The sequence below is a fragment of the Lontra canadensis genome, unplaced genomic scaffold (genome assembly GCF_010015895.1).
Source record: "Lontra canadensis isolate GAN:19392208 unplaced genomic scaffold, GSC_riverotter_1.0 scaffold1181, whole genome shotgun sequence".
NCBI classification, from domain to species: domain Eukaryota; kingdom Metazoa; phylum Chordata; class Mammalia; order Carnivora; family Mustelidae; genus Lontra; species Lontra canadensis.
This window is the reverse complement of record NW_022632165.1, coordinates 1-15,752: the sequence shown is the minus strand read 5'-3', so window position 1 is coordinate 15,752 and position 15,752 is coordinate 1. Positions and strand designations below refer to the sequence as shown.

The following is a 15,752-nucleotide window of genomic DNA, read 5'->3' as shown; positions in this document are numbered from 1 at the left end:
TCCTAATTTTGAATTCATCTCTTGTGTCTCTTGCAAGGATCTAATTTCCATTCTTAAGCCATATACCTGAATTTCAATGCCTGCCAAGGTAGCTGGCAGCCTTTTCTATATATTTGGAGGTGTCAGTACCCTGGTTCACTCTCCTCACTTAGTCTGTGTCTCCATTTGTCTTCTCTCAAGTCAGCAGAGAATCAGAACTGGATCCATGCTATCGTGCAGTGTATTTTTTCTGGAGCAAGGCAGGATCCTGAAACTTTCCTCACCCATAAACAGCCCCTGTTTCTTTGTGGCTTTGAAGATTATTCTGATTTGATGGTGGGTAGATTCCGTTCATTGGTTTAATCTCAATGGCTGATTCCTCTAAACAATTAACCAACAGCATTTCAGATGGAAAAAGCCTGAATAGTGCAGCAACACTCTAGGAAGTAGCCAGGTAGTTCCCCCAATCTTGGGGAAGAGAATCATTTGTTCTTTGCATAGTCTCAAGGCAGGATGCTGTGATGATGGCCTGACCTATTGGGAACATTTGTTTAATGGCTCAAGAGAGCAATTCCAGTGATTGCTTACAAGGACCTACCTAAGTTCTCCAGGATGATTTGTCTCACAGTTGCCTGTAATTACTCTGCTTAGATTTCTGCCCTGTGCTACATGGGACACAGGAGTGGGCATTTGTGAAGGGGAATCTCCTTGGTGTCACTTTGTCTTCGTTTATTTGCAGAAAAGCAAATGAATCAGGACAGGCTGAAAGGACAGGAGTCAGTTGCTCCCAGGTAATTCTGAATACTTAGGGGCTGTGAATTGCAAAGTGGCAACCAGGGAAAAGCAGAAAGTGCTCAAGAGAGCTCTATCACCCATTTGGTCAATGACAAATGATCCATTTTCACAACGTTGTCTGTTTTCATGGTGGTACTGGGATTGCTCCCCATTTCTGAAGTACTTCTCTAGTTGAGTAACTAACCCACAGTCAGCTGACCCAGCTGAACTAATACGTCACAGGGATCGCTGTGCATGCTCATTGTCCCCGGTCTATTTTACAGAGAAATGCATGTCTACTTTCTGCCTGTTGGACTTATCAATTGACAGTGTTCATAGATGAAAATATCATGGCAAGAAGACAAACATATTCTATCATGCCACAATATTTAGAGAAAAGGACCTTCACGGGCATGAGATACCTGGGACAGTCACCTGCTCCCAAAGCTGCCAGTGTTTGGTCCCTACATGCAGAATTTAATGCCATTTGAATGAAGGGGGAAAGCCACCATTCTGGGACTCTGTATGTAGGTAGTCATGGCTGGATGGCACAGAAAGAATTCAGTCTCTTCCTTAACAAACTTGCTATTTGGCTTATATACTGAGCACTTATTGTCCTTTCTATCTGCCACCCCTGTGACAAACACACCTTGTCCCACAAACACAAGAAGAGTTGTTCCTCTTTTTCCTAGGTCAACCTCTTTGCTTTCTGGACCACTCCCTTCTGCCCTCCATCAAAGCCAGACAGGACATAGGATTTAGATCCCTCTGAGGTTAATGTTCAGTTGTCCCCATGCTGCAGGCTCAGCAAACAGCTGCTAGATGTGGTAGAGAAGGACACCTCATGGGACTCTCCAGTTGAATGCTACTTGACATACTCAGTGCTTCCCGACCTGTCTGACTCCTACTGGCCTTACAGGAGCGCCGCCATCTCTCACCTGAGAACCCAGAAGTCTCTTCCTCTCTGGAAGGGGCCAGTGAGTACTCCATTATCAAAGTGATAAAGCTCCCAGTGGACATCCACACAGATCTCCTGTTCTTTATACCCCAGACCTCTGCTGTGCCCAGAAAGTTCATCCCTGTGGTCAAGTTCTGTAGAGACATATTGATCTGAACTGGGCTCTAGGATTAAGTTTTAAGCCCAGACATCAGGTGGGTCAGGGAACTTTCCTCTCTTCCTACTCCCAGGGCATCACCTGTCACCCTGGCTTCTCTCTCAGGTCACTGGGCCCATGTCAGGCACCACAAACTCAACACACCTCAGCAATAGGACCAGAGAAGTTGTCTGTCAGACCTAATCTGGATGAAATTTCTTTTCTCACATTTAGTAAACTGTACATTTCATCTGTGAGCAGATCCTTTATGAACCTATGCCTGCCATAGTCAATTGGCATTCTTGTCCAGGGTTAACTGGTTTTGGTCTTCTTAGCCCCATTCTCTATCTCCTTTAGGTTGGCTTGTCTTCCTAAACAGTTGTCTGAAAACCCACCATCAGTGCCTCCACTGATAGCCTCTTTGTGTGTTTCCAGCAGCACAGCTGTGCCTTGGCATTTCCTTCCCCCCACATGAACTGGGCTACAGATCTGTGTAGCACCAAAGACTCACTTTAACTTGAGGGTTTGTAGTTGTATTCCATCTGTTCAGTCTCAGTGTATAAATTCCACTAAGCTTTCAGCAACCCAGCTATCTGAGAAGACTGAATACTGCAATAATCCTTTTAGAATGCAGGGAGGCTGGCTCTCCAGAATCTGTGAAAAAAGAGAAGTTAAAGTGTTTACACAGACTTCAGACAGGAGAAACTGGGATGATAATCTCCTACCCAATGGCTAAGGCTGGGAAATTAAGGCAGTTATCACAAGGCAATACACGAGGCATCCTCATGTAATCTTCTCACTGAACATGTTCTCACATTAAGCATATCTGAGTGCCTGGGCAGCATTAGACACTGGATTCTTTTGTACCGAGAGGGATATGCTTAATGACTGGCACAGTCTCTATCTATTTACAGAAAATCAATTCCATTGTGAGGAGAAAGAAGACCAAGACCTGATATGTCCCAGGTAACTCTAAAGACTCATGGGTTGTTATAAGAGACTCTTAATCTGAAGAAACAAACTGAGGCCTGCTGGGGGTGGGGGAGGGATGGGGTGGCTGGGTGATGGACATTGGGGAGGGCATGTGCTATGGTGAGTGCTGTGAATTGTATAAGACCGATGATTCACAGACCTGTACCACTGAAACAAATAACATATTATATGTAAATAATAAAAAGAAAGAATCATGGGTTGCTACTTCAGTGGTTAAATCTAAGGACTGCATTTCAATGAAAAAATAGAAACTGATGAATGTATCTATTTCATCCATTCTCCAACCAGAAAATATCTCTTTTAACCATGATGTGTGTCTTCACTGTGTTACATGGCTAAATTCCATTAATGGACCCCTCCATCTCACTAACCTGCATTCAGTTGAACTTGGTGAATTAATTAGTCAGTGGGATTCTCTGCATTCCCCTGTTGTCTTCTTTTGGTAAATCCACAGTGACAGGCATAGCTGTCTCTCCCTCTTTGGTGTTACCACATTGAGGATATATTCTAGCAAAAGAATACCTAGAAAAAAATTCATGTCTTATCACAGTAGTTAGAGAAAGAGTCACTGAACACAGGAGATCTCTCCAGGTTGAGGATGCCTTTTAAAATTGGAAGGGGAGGTGAATTATGAGAGACTATGGACCCTAAAAAACAACCTGAGGGTTTTGAAGGGGCGGGGGGTGGGAGGTTGAGGGAACCAGGTGGTGGGTTTTGGGGAGGGCACGTATTGCATGGAGCACTGGGTGTGGTGCAAAAACAATGAATACTGTTACATGAAAAGAAATTTAAAAAAAAGTCGTGTTCACTTGATCACTGAACGTAACAACAACAGCATTTATGCAAAAGTGTCGAAACCATCTTTAGGCTTCTCCATGGTTACTGTGAGCCATGACTTCCATTCTACAATCATTCAGTTTGTTGCTCAGAAACTCTGTTTTCTGGCCACTACCCTGAGATCCTTCTGTTCTCTAGATATCTGTACTGTCTCCACAGCAGCCACACACTGCTCATGAAGCAGGAGGATAGTTTTTGCATCAATAATGGCTGTGCTCCTTTCTTATGACTCTGCATCTCAGCTTCCCATCAAAACCAGTAGGATGCTGGGGTGTCTCCTTTTCTTGTTTTAATGTTCAGATCTCCCCACCCTACCAGGCTCAGCATAAAGCTCCAGAAGTGGAAGAGCAGGATGCCCAAGGGGACTCACTGGATGAATGCTCTTTGACTGATTCACCCCCTCCGTAATCGTCTGACCAGCATGCAACTTATAGGAGCGCTGACAGCAACTCATTTAAAGATCTGGACATCTGTTCTGCTCTGCTATTAACTAGCAAGTCCTCCATTGTCAAGGTGATAAAGCTCCAACTGGACTCCCAAGTTGACCCCCTATGTTTGGTATCCCAAACTCTGGTTACAATGAGATGTCTCATCCCTGTGTAGAAGTTCAGTAGACATAGGGATGTCAGTCAGGCTCTAGGATAGACTTTTCAGCACAGACATCAGGTGAGTCATGGACCTGCCCTTTGTTCCTCATCTCAGGCCCTATTTATGGCTTCTGACAGAAGTTAGGACACTGGCTTCAAGGCAGATGTGCAACTCACACTCACTTGTCCTACACAGGCCAAGGTGTCTGTCTTCGTTCCTGATTTCCATTAAATGTTTCTCCTCATCTGCACTGCTCTTGTTTTCATGCCCAAATAAAGTCGTTGCACTTTTATGCCCATCCAAAGATGTCATCAGCCTTACCTATATCTTTGGACTGGTTGTTTCCCTGGTTTGACTGCTCTGATCCCCACAGTCTGTGTTCTCTATGTTGGCTACCTTCAGTGAGTCATCATTGGAGTATCAGGACATCAACTTCTCTGCTATCAGCTGGCTTGGATGTTTCCCTGAAGCAAAATTGAACCTGGGCATTGCCCCTCCCAATGCATGTCTCCTATGTCTGTGTAGCACAAAGGATTTTACACAAAAGATTCCTCTTGATTTGAGGATTTGCAGATTCTATCCATCAGTATGGTCTCTGTGTCAAAATGCCTTTAAACCCTCACGCCTAGAGCATCTCATGAGATAAGGGAAGGTGAGAAGGTTGCAGTAAATTTTTAAAATTCAGGTAAGATGTTCCCCAGAATCAATGGTAAAACACACATTTCGCTCCATACACAAGACTCTTTCTATATGGCCCGACCACATCAGGGAGTTCATGCCCAATGGCTAAGGAAAGCAAACCATGACACATTCCCAAGACATTCCCTGAGGCCTCCTGGAGGATTTCTCTCACACTATCTTCTGCTCCACTAAGGATAATTATGCCCCAGTGCTAGTTGTAGCAGATATTTAATTTTAATGCATAAATGGTGCTCTGTTGAATGTGATTGGCCCTGTCTCTCTTTATTTGTAGGAAGTCATAATGATCTTTTGGAGGAAGAAGACCAAGACCCGATTTACCCCAGGTAACTCTGAAGAATCATTGGCTTTTATTTAATGGTGACATCTGAGATCTAGGCAAATCTAGAACGTGCTAAATGTACCTATTTCACCCATTCGGATACCCACAAAATGGTCCATTAGCAATGTTCTCTCTTTCACTGTGCCACTTGTATAGGCCCCTTGCTTAATCCCTCCTGCAGTCTCTTGGGGGAAATACACAGCCATCCAAGCCTCACTCAAAAAAACTGAAAAATCCCGAATACACCAGCTCTCTTTATATCTTAAGAACTGGACATTCAACAACAAATTAAGTCAACCCTATGCACAAGAAGGGAAATAATCAAGATTAGAGCAGAGATCAGTGAGTTATCTAGAGATACAGTAGAACACATCAATGAAACTAGAAGCTGGTTCTTTGAAAGAATCAAAAAGATCAATAAACCACTGCCAAAAGAAAAAAGAAAGGACTCAAATTAATAAAATTATGAATGAAAGGGGAGAGATCACAACTAACACAAAGGAAATAGAAACAATCATCAGAAATTATTAACAGTTCTATGCCAATAAGTTCAGCAACCTTGAAGAAATTAATGCAATCCTGGAAACCTCTAAACTTCCCAGATTGAAACAGGAAAAAACTGACAACCTGAATAGACCGATATCTAGTAATGAGACTGAAGCAGTGATCAAAAACCTCCCAAAAAACAAGAGCCCAGGACCTGACGGATTCCCTGGAGAATGCTACTGAACATTCAGAGAAGAACTACCTATTCTCCTGAAGCTGTGTCAAAGAATAGAAACAGAAGGAAAACTTTCAGACTCTTTTGATGAAGCCAGCATTACTCTGATCCCCCAAACCAGGTAAAGCCCCATCCAAAAGGACAGTTTCAGACTGATGCTGGTAGACCAAGCAATCACAGGATTTCTGGCATTATCACGGTCTCTCTTTGATTCGGATCCAACCTAAGATGCCATCTTTCTCTGCTGGTTTTGCATTATGATCTTGGCAAGAATTCATGGCAAGAAGAGTGTTTAGAAAAAAAATTTATGTCTCAATCTTTAGACATGTAGGCCTTGGACACACAAGCTTTCTGGGAATCCACAATGTTGCCATAGTCGAGGGATGTCTTGGGGTCTTCTGTAAATTTCACCAAAACGTATGCAAAAGAGTTGGTGCTGGTTGGATTGTTTTCTGAGTGTGCTGTGTGTTGTGACTGTCGTGCACTGGGGAAGTTGAGACTCCTTCCCTTTAAACTCCCATTTTGGCCATGCTCTGACCACCTCCTACTCTCTTTCCCTCCATGGCTCCCTGAACTATCCCCAGCACATTCACACTCTGGCCCCAGATGGAGGCAAAATGGCTCATCTCCCTGGATGGGAACTTCCCATTTGTTTCCTGTGACCAGTCCCTCCTCCTGCTGTCAAAACCAGCTGGGACTCCACATTGACTCAGCCTTCTTGTTGCATCTCCAGTCCTCCTAGTGACAGAAGGCTCCACAGGGAGCTGCCAGTGGCAGAAGAGAATGAAGTCCCACAGACGTCACTGGACGAATGTTATTTGACTTCTTCAGTTGGCCAGGACCTGCCAGACACCTGGAGGCCTTCCTTAATACGAGCGCCTCATCCACATGTGAAAAGCAAGAAACCTTCTTGGATCTGCATGTAGATGGTAAGTACCCCCATTGTAAGGGGAACAATGTTCCAGGGGAGAAGGGGTCCCAGGAAGCCTGTCTTCTCTGTACCCAACAACCTAAACAGGCCGAAAGATGCATCTATGCCAAAAAGCCTTGTAGACTCACACTGGTTTGATCTCTGCTCTTGGATTCAATATTAAATTACATACAGCCAGGAGCTCTATTGTGCTGGAATCACAGGGTCCTCACAGGGACATTCTCCAGTTGGTGTGGCGGCATCTGTGAGAGCCAAGGTCACTGAGCACCAGCAAGGTCACATCCCTTGCCCAGGACCCTTGGCCAGTGGGTGTGGACGTCAGACCCTCATCAGCCTAGACTGTTCATTGCTCTCCACTTGGTCCTGTCAGGGACTAAGTGGGGACAGGGCTTGCCCTTTCATCTCTGCTTTTCTATCAAATTATTTGAAACAGTTGTAAATGTGAACAAAATATTGTATGACAGTCCCCAATGTCACCTGGGAGCCAGCCACACCTCTGCCAACACCTTCCCTGGGAGTGACTCTGTCATGTGAACAGAGGCTGCGGCTCATCCAGCTCCTCCAGGAGATGAGTGTCTCCATGAGGTTCTCCATCCAAAAGCAATAAGGGCTGAGAGGTCCCAGGCCCTATCTGTTCTCACCAGGGGTCCCCTAGAGGCTCTTGACTAGGCTGCCTGACATCCCTGTGTTGCTGCACAGCTCTCTCAGAGATGCTGACAGCAAGGTCTGTGTTCCCAGGGAGGAAGGGATGAGAAAGATTCAGACACATGTCTCAGAAGACAGGTGTGTCTCAAACCCCACGATGCTCCAATACAGCAAGGTGAGCAAAAGCCTGGTGTTTAGTATCAGCTCTAAATCACGTGCTGGGCTTGCAACTTCCTGGCTCTTTCACTGGCCGACTTCTTCCTCTTCTTACATATGTTTCCTTCAGTCCCCTTACTGAAAACCACAGAAAATGGTGTCTTTGTCTCATTGATTGGGAACATGAAATATAATGTCTAGGATCCCTGATCCAACAAAATTGCTTGGCAATATGTATCAACTTGTCCCGTCTAATCCCCAGATCCCTATAGTGTTTCAACTCTTGGAAATGGTTTCAGGGCATTGTTTCATGCCAGGAGGAACAGCATTTAGTGGCTCTGCTTTCGCCGGAGCCCATCCTGCCTGCCTTTCTCAGAAAGGCTCGTGTGCCCAATTTCCTCACCTTCAACATCTTCAAGCCAATCTTTCCTGTTCGCTGCTCACAGTGACAGTGGAAATACTGGCCTCACAACAGCATCTCCTGCTTATTTTTGTTTTTTCCTTTTCTAAGGAAATAAAAGTCCACTTTGTTCCATTAAGTATACTCGTCACTCTCTCCTATAATCCTCCATCTAGTCCATCATCTCCCCTCACCTCTGAGGCCTTGTCCCCAGCCTCCTGCTCATCAGGATCCACTGCTGCTTGGAATTCCTGAAGACTGAGCTTCTCCACCCTCCTCTGGGTCCTGTGTCCCTTACCCTCCAGAACTCTGTGTCCCTTCTTGGAGCTTGGGGTGGCCTTGGGCTCCTCTGTCAGACACCAGTCTCCCTGAGAAATGAAGAGATGCAGTTCCCATGGGGAGGTGACATCAGCAGCAGCAGCACTGTGGCACCAGGGAGAAGTACCAGAGAAAGAGCTCAGTGAGTGTTCTGGAAGCACAGCCCCAACAATGGCCTTACAACTTGCCATCCTTACTGTCCTCTCCCTGAAGCCTGTCACTTCTCCTTGGTGCCCACCGTCCCAGCCCTGACTCATCCCACTGGCTCTCTTCCTCTCTCTTTGACTCATCTCCCACAGAGGCCTGAGCAGGAAACCAGGCTCCATGCCAGTTACTTTGTCCACTCTGGTTATTATAATAAAAATGCCACTGATGGGCTGACTTCTTAACAACAGAAATCAGTATCTCACAGTTCTGCAGGTGCAACAGAACCACAATCAAACAGGGGCATTTCTGGGCCTGGTGACACTGCCTTCCTGGTTCAGAGGTGGCCACCTTCTGGCTCTGTTCTCACAGGGCACAGAGGCGATGGAATTTGGTGATGTCTCTTTTATAGGGCATGAATCCCTTTTATGGGAGCATCTGCCTCCCAAATGCTTGCCCCATAGTACCATCACACTGGGGATTACATTTCAACCTATCAACTGGAAGTGAATGCAAACTTTTGCACTGTGACAGATGGTTTTACTCTGATTTGTTCCCACCAGCTCCCCCAATACCCTTCCACACTCACCTGTTTCTCAGCACCACTTCTCTCATTCCTGTGGATTCCGTGTGTTTATTCCCATTTCAGCTGAGCAGAAGTGGGGTTAGAATGTTATGTTCCATGTCCCTCAAATCCCTATTTAATCATTGACTCAGTTAAATACATATATGTACATACAGATAGACACACACATTTAGAATTTATGTCACATAGATGATGCCTATTCAGTGTTTATATTATACACAGTGCACATGTATGAAATGTACAGCATGTTGAAGTGTGTTGTGTACATTCCCCAGCTTTCTCTTCCCTGGTTGCTCTCTAAAGGCTTCCCTTCAACCTTGACTTTGGCTGAGTTCTATAGTCTCTTCTCTCCAACAGTACAGCCTCTTTCCAGCACAATTTCTTTGACTTTGTCTTCTCTTCCCCAGAACTACTTCTTTTTACCAATTCTGTTTCTCTTCATTCCACGTTTGTCCATTGTGAACATGTCGGCCTCCTGGCACCATTATCCTTACGGGAGTGTGAGAGAGATGAACACAATAGGGAAGAATCAAAGTTTGTCCTTTGGCATCCCCTCACCTGTGAACTGTCGGATGGCCTGTCTCATTCTGCCCACTGTCCTTCTTTGACATCAATGTAGGTGGAGGCTCAGAAAGATCATGAATCACAACACATCCTGTTGTCCTTTCTTTTCAGAGCTGGCTTTGGATGCTTCCATCTGCATGAAGAACCCTCCCAAGCCTGAGTGTGATGCTGGTGAGGGCTCAAGGGACAGCCAGGTTGCATGTCTAGTCTTTGGCCACATGAAAGTCCTTGGTGTCTTGAAACAGAAGATTCCCAAAAGAAAACTGTAGTTTGACAAGTGGAGATAGGCATGTAGATTCCGTGGCCTTCAAGCTTAGGGTGCAGAGGTAATCACGTCTTTGGCTCTTGGGGCACAGATTCCTATTGCTCTCCTTCTGATTATACCTCCACCCTCCCCCTCAACCACACACATTGTTTGTTCTCTTCCTTGTTTGGTCATTCCCACAGCTGGTGCTACCTCTGTTTCGCACGGGGGCTACCACCCTGCCGGTCCTTCCATCTCCATCAACTGGTTGCATCTGAACTCTGCTGTGTTCCTGCAGAGGCTGTCCTGAGATTCCCTCGCCTCTTTCCTCGAGGCCATGGGGAAGCAGGCCCTATGGACTTCCTCAGGAGAGCAGCATTATTTATACCCATAAAACACTTAGAACTTGGCCTGAAATTACACTCTTTCTTGGCTTCTTTGCCTTCCTTCTCTGCTTCTCCAATTGCAAGGCCTCGTTCTCCCAGGACCATTGTCTTAATGAGGCACTTGCACAAAAATTCTCCTCCTGGGATGCTCAGGGAATCTGAACTAGAAGGACACAGAACCCTCAACTTATCCATGTGAATAAGACGTGTTAAACCTGACAAGAAAGAGCCCCTAAGGCAAAATCTAATGAGAACCCAAGTCTCAGCTGGGAGTGCCACACAGGACCAGCTGGAGTCAGGTTTCCTCTCAACCCATATATATATATATAAAGCTAATATAAATATGTTTTTCCTTTTTTATGGTTGTCTACAATTTTAGTGCCACTGGAAATATGAAGTTATTAAGTAGTAAATATGCACCATTGGCCAATAGTTCCTGTTATCTTTCTTTTTCTTTTTTGTAATTTACCACTATCTTTAAGAAAAAAAAAAGATTGTTTTACATTTGAATCTGTTGCATTTCAGTATTCAGGGTTTTTTTTATTAATTTCTTTTATTTTTTTATAAACATAAAATGTATTTTTATCCCCAGGAGTACAGGTCTGTGAATCGACAGGTCAGTATTCAGTTTTAATAAAACAAATAAAACATCTTGGAAATTATCAAACTGAATAGCTTTCCTTTTCAGTGTGTATGTTGAGGACAATGTTTTCATCAAATTTGTGGAAGTTAGAGAATTTAGTAGTAGGCAATCCTGAGCTACACTGATGCTATTGCTACTGATTGCATTGTGTTGTTGGGGTCAATTCCACGTTAAAACATGTTAACCCCCTAGGGCCTGCCTGGGCCTACTTAGCCATAGTGACTCCATGTTGCCTAGGTAGACATTTTGTTGTTTAATAAATGCCTCAACAGTTATTGATATCAGTTCCAGGTAACTGTTACTAAAACACACACCTAAAACAAGGTGATTTTGTTTATATCAGTTCCAGGTAACTATTACTAAAACACATACCTAAAACAAGGCCATTTTGTTGTTTAATAAACGCCTCAACAGTTACTAGTATCGGTTCCAGGTAACCATTACTAAAACACACAGGTAGGAGACATAAAATCAGCCAAAGCCACATATGTAGATGTCTGCAATTGTGCCCTATAAAAATTAGCCTGTAAGACCAAGGGGCGTCGCTCTCTTCAGAGGTGGCCCTGGCCGGTCAGTCTGACTTCTAATGCTTGGCATAGAATAAAGCTTTACATAACTTTCACTTTGTCTCAGCCTCGTTTCCCTGGCCGGTCCGTCTAAATTCTAATGCGTGGCATAGAATAAGGCTTTGCGTAACTTTGTCTCAGTCTCTTTCCTTTGATAACGGACCCAACAGTGTCTGTTTTGAGGAGTCCCCACCCCCAGGTTTGGAGGCTCCTATTGAGATATTCTCAAGCACAGAGATTTTTTTCCTCAGCTGTGTCCAGTCTACTAACAAGCTCATCCAAGGTGTTCTTCATTTCTGTCAGTGTGTGTTCTGTCTCTAACATCTCTTTTGGATTCTTAGGATTTCCATTTCTCTGTTCACATGGCCCATGTATTCTTGCATGTTCTCTGCTCCATGCATTATAACCATCAGAATATTAATTACAGTTGTTTGAAATTCCTGGCCTGATAATTCCAATATCCTTACCATGTCTGTTTCCGATGCTTGCTCTGTCTCTTCAAATTGTGTTCTTTGCCCTTTTGGTATGCTTTGTTTTTTCCTGATGGCCAGACATGATGTACTGAGTAAATGGACCAGCTACAAATAGACTTTTGCAGGATGCCTGGGTGGCTCAGTTGGTTAAGCGGCGCCTTCAGCTCAGTCACGATACCATGGGTCTCCCTGCTCCATGAGGAGCCTGCTTCTCCCTGACTCTCTGCTTGCTGCTCTGCCTGCTTGTATTCTCTCTCTGTGTGTCAAATAAATACATAAAATCTTAAGAAAAAATAAATAGACCTTTGGTGTTACAGTATGAGTATGAGGAGAAGGGAAGCATTCTATAACTCTATGATTAAGCCTCATGATATTTTAATGAGTCTTTTAGTTAATGGATGTCTCTTGTGAAGCATTTCTCAGTTTTGTTTTGTTTGCTTTTTTCCTTTCCTTTAGGTGGTACAGGATGGCTAAAATGGTCTACACTTGGCTATTTCCCTTCTTTCCCATAGAAAATTAGACTGGCAGGACTTGGGTTATTTTTCTTTCAGCAGGTGACCTGGATCTCCTAACACCCCAGCAGGTTAGACTGTGGTTAAATAGTTTCCCTTGAGGGCAGGCTTTGTTGAGGGGAAAGCAGGTTGCTCTGGTTAGTTCTTTTTCTTTTTAATTTTTTTAAGCTTTCTATCATTGTTTTTATTACTGTGGAAAATTTCATTCACTAAAATAGAAGAAATAGTATAATAACTTCCAAAATACCAAGCATGTCATCCTGAATAATTATCTACATTTACTAACTTCAAATATTCCCCGACCCTGCCCAAAACACAAGTGGGCGAAGTTTTTTCCATTACTTATTGAGGAAACCTGGTCAAGCTCCTGGAGGTGTATCTGGTGAGGGGCATTTTAGGTCTCTTCTTCCTGGGAGTTTTTAACTCTCAGAGTTGTGTTGAGCCTGTAGGAACTGAGTGACTACACTTTGGGGTTTCCTACCCTAGTTCTCCTTCAGTGGTGATTTCTACTAGAGTCTGTACTGCAGTAAGTCATAACTCCGGTGTCTTCCTGTGTTTGTCTCTCCAGTGTTGGAGGCAGTTGATTTTCCGCCCTGTGTCCTGTCTTCTCTTAGAGAGCCATGAAGAGTTACTGCTTTTTCAGTCTGTTTAGTGTTTTCATTTGCTATAACTTGGCAAGAAATGCCATGTGGGACTGGGACTGGAAATTAGTTTTTTTTAAATTAATAGGTTATATCTTAGACTAGTTTTGGGTTATAGAAAAATGAAGCAGAAACTGCGAATTTGATATATATCATTTTCCCCCACATATAGTTTCCTTTAGTTTCCCATGTTAGTAATTTACTGCATTAGTGTGATACTTTTGTTAAAACTGAATCTTTATTTACGGATATGCTATCATTTCCTGAGGTACATAGTTTATGTTAGAGTTCACTCTTTGTGTTGTATATTCTGGGAGTTTTGATAAGTGCATAGTATCATGTATATAGTTCATTACAATGTGCTACAGAATATTTCTCTGCCCTGTAATTTCCTGTGCTCTGTCTACTTATCTTTCACTCTTATCCCTAATCCCCAGCAACCACTTATCTTTTTACTATCTCCATATATTTGTCTTTTCAGAATGTTATTTAGTTGGAAGGATACTGTACGTAGTCTTTGTGAACAGGCTTTTGTAGTAAATATTGAGGGTTTCTCCCTGTTTTTTCAAAACTTGATAGTTTGTTTCTTTTTATTGCTAAATAATTTTCTGTTCTTAGGATGTATCAATTTATCTGTTCACCTATTGTATGACATTTTCATCATTTCCCATATTTTACAATAATGAAGAAAGTGATAGAACCTTTATTAAAGCTTTTGTGTGAACATGAATTTTCAACTCATGTGAGTAAATATTTAGAAGAGTAACCGTTGGATCATGGGATAAGACTGTGACAAAAAAAAAATTCCAAATAGTATTCTACATGTAAGCAGTCAGACCATTCTCTTTCATGCAAGCAACGAATGAGAATTTCTGTTGCTCCACATTCTCATCAGTATTTCGGTCTTGTCAGTGTTTTGGGTTTTAATCTTTCTAGATGTGCATTGATATCTTGTTGTTTTAATTTGCAATTCCCTAATGCCCTAAGACACTGAGTAGCTTCTTCTGGGCTTGCATTTGCCCTTTATTTTTTCTTCTCATCTTGGGTACCTTTTATGTACTTTTTTTTTTCTTACTATGTTAGCAAGGACTTCCAACACAACACTTAGTAAGGGTAGTGAAAGGAGATAGCCTTGTCTTGTTGATGATCTTAGGGGGAAAGTATCTGGTTTTTCACCACTAAATAGGACATTAGTTTTAATTTAGATCAACTTGATTACTTTTCCTTCTATGTCTAGTTGGTAGTTTTGTTTTTTTAATCATTATTGGTATTGCATTTTCAAATAATTACTCTGTATCAATACAATTTTTCGTGTCTAACATATTGTGATGGGTTATAATAATTAATTTTTTAAAATGGTACAGCCTTATATATCTGGAATCCATTCCACTTGTTCAAGGTGTATAGTTGTTTTCATACAGGGTTGAGTTTTATTTACTAATTACTTGTTGTAGATTTTATATCTGTTTTTGTGAAACATCTTGGTTTGTAGCTTATTTATTTATTTGTTTTTTTCATGTTGCCATCCAGTTTTGTTATTGGAGTAATACTGACCTCACAGAATGACGTAGGAAGGGTTTGCTTGTTATTTTTGGGGTAGATTGTAGAGAACTGGTATCAGTATTGAAATGTTTCTGTCAGAATTCACTAGTGAAATGACCTGCAACAGGTAATTTCATTTAGGAAGGTTGTCAATCACTGAAGTGGTGGTTTTAATAGAGATCCATTCAGATTATACATCTTCTTGTGGGAGTTTCTTTAGATGAGGACTTTGAGGGAATGTTCTATTTCAACAAGTTATCAAATTTGTGGGCATCGAGTTGTTGATAATATTCATTTACTAATGTTGCAATATTCGTTCATGGGCAGTAGTGATGGGCACTTTCAAACTTCTGATATTTGTAATCTGTGTCTTCTCTTGTAATTTTTTTCCTTTGGTAACCTGAATAGAGGCTTATAAATTTTACTGTTAAGGAAAATGGAGAAAGTAGTGGTCCATAGTTTGTTTTAGCAAAGTTAAAAAGTGTAACCTTGGTTAAAGCAGGAGGTAGAAAATACACCTAGTGAAGTTGCTTTGGGAGAATAAGTTTGAGACAGAATGTTAATACTGCAAGTGAGAGGTTACTAATTTCATTTTATTAATGACTATAAAAAGTTGAATTTAAAAAAGTGTAACTGTTGGCAATCAGGGACTCACTGAAAGAAAGAGATTTTTCTAGAACAATCAGCATAGAAATTTGGGACTGATTCTTTATAAAATTGTAACAGATTAGTTTGAGCAGGGCAATGAATAACATTTTGCTACTTACAGTGCTTTCTTGGGCAAAGTGAACATAAAAGGAAGCATGTTTATAAAATTCATTCCTAATAGACATGCATTAATTTTGTTCTTAGGGAATATTGTCATATGTACATCCCATTGTGTATTTCCTATAAACCAGTCAAATTAACAGAGCCTAGAAAAACTGAACCAACTATCTGAGCTACAGCCATCCAGCTAACTTCACATAAAATGAAATAAAAATAAATGTTATTT

The 15,752-nt window shown here is 42.3% G+C and overlaps 1 pseudogene; it reads left to right on the top strand.

Moving 5' to 3' along the window:
- Positions 1 to 726: 726 nt before the first annotated feature.
- LOC116863436 lies at positions 727 to 6,829 on the top strand (annotated as a pseudogene).
- The last annotated feature ends 8,923 nt before the right edge of the window (positions 6,830 to 15,752 follow it).